Source organism: Penaeus monodon, chromosome 25, assembly GCF_015228065.2.
Source record: "Penaeus monodon isolate SGIC_2016 chromosome 25, NSTDA_Pmon_1, whole genome shotgun sequence".
Classification (NCBI taxonomy): domain Eukaryota; kingdom Metazoa; phylum Arthropoda; class Malacostraca; order Decapoda; family Penaeidae; genus Penaeus; species Penaeus monodon.
Window position 1 is genome coordinate 38267023 of NC_051410.1, and position 758 is coordinate 38267780.

Here is a 758-nt window from a genome sequence, read left to right on the forward strand (position 1 = left end):
TCTTGGTGAACCTGTGAGTGATTTGACTTTTGATTCGCGAGTTATTTTCACTTCCTCTTCCACCGCGCGAAACACCCTTAAATACGTACGTTAAATTCCTCTCTACCTGACATGACTCCTAATAGCTGCTTAGAAGGTAAAATTTAAAAAGAAACGAAGAAAAAAAATAAATGACGTAGTATGCATTTGATGTTGGCCGCCGCGAGATGGCGCGCATAGCTGGCGTCCGCGATGGTTCGTTTTAGTGGGTCGTTTTTTGCGGTTCGTTTTTGCGGTTCGTCTCTTGTGGTTCGGAGGTCGAGCGGTCGAAGCTAGAGCATCAACTATGGATGATGCAGATATGATCGACATTTCAGAAGCCTTTGATTCGAGGCTTTCATGCCACCGAACTGACATTTCTCTGTCATAAAGCTTATGACAAAAATGCGTTTTCATTTTGCTTTCGATAATTATATCAGGCGACTTGAATTAACTTGGTCAAAATTATCGTTAAAACTTTATGAGGCGGATGTGAGAGCATCAGTAAATGTCAGTTCAAAGGTGATTGTGTAACCTTCAGTACAATCGTCAAAAAAAAAACTTTTACAAAAGCCATTTCATATTCATGGACTCTCCGGGTAAGTTTCGAAAGACTCGATATATAGTGGGAATTTTGATGTGTTTTTGACGCGAGTTGCCGCTGAGGCCTTGCACGCGCCAAAGGATTTTTAAACAAATGAGCATCGACTTGCGAAGGCACACACTTGCTGCTTCCTGTT

General features: G+C 41.8%; 1 protein-coding gene across 1 annotated transcript in view; it reads right to left on the bottom strand.

Moving 5' to 3' along the window:
* Positions 1–758, bottom strand: part of LOC119589226 — a gene marked incomplete at its 5' end in the record, with an annotated part of 73080 nt that overhangs the window by 15674 nt on the left and 56648 nt on the right.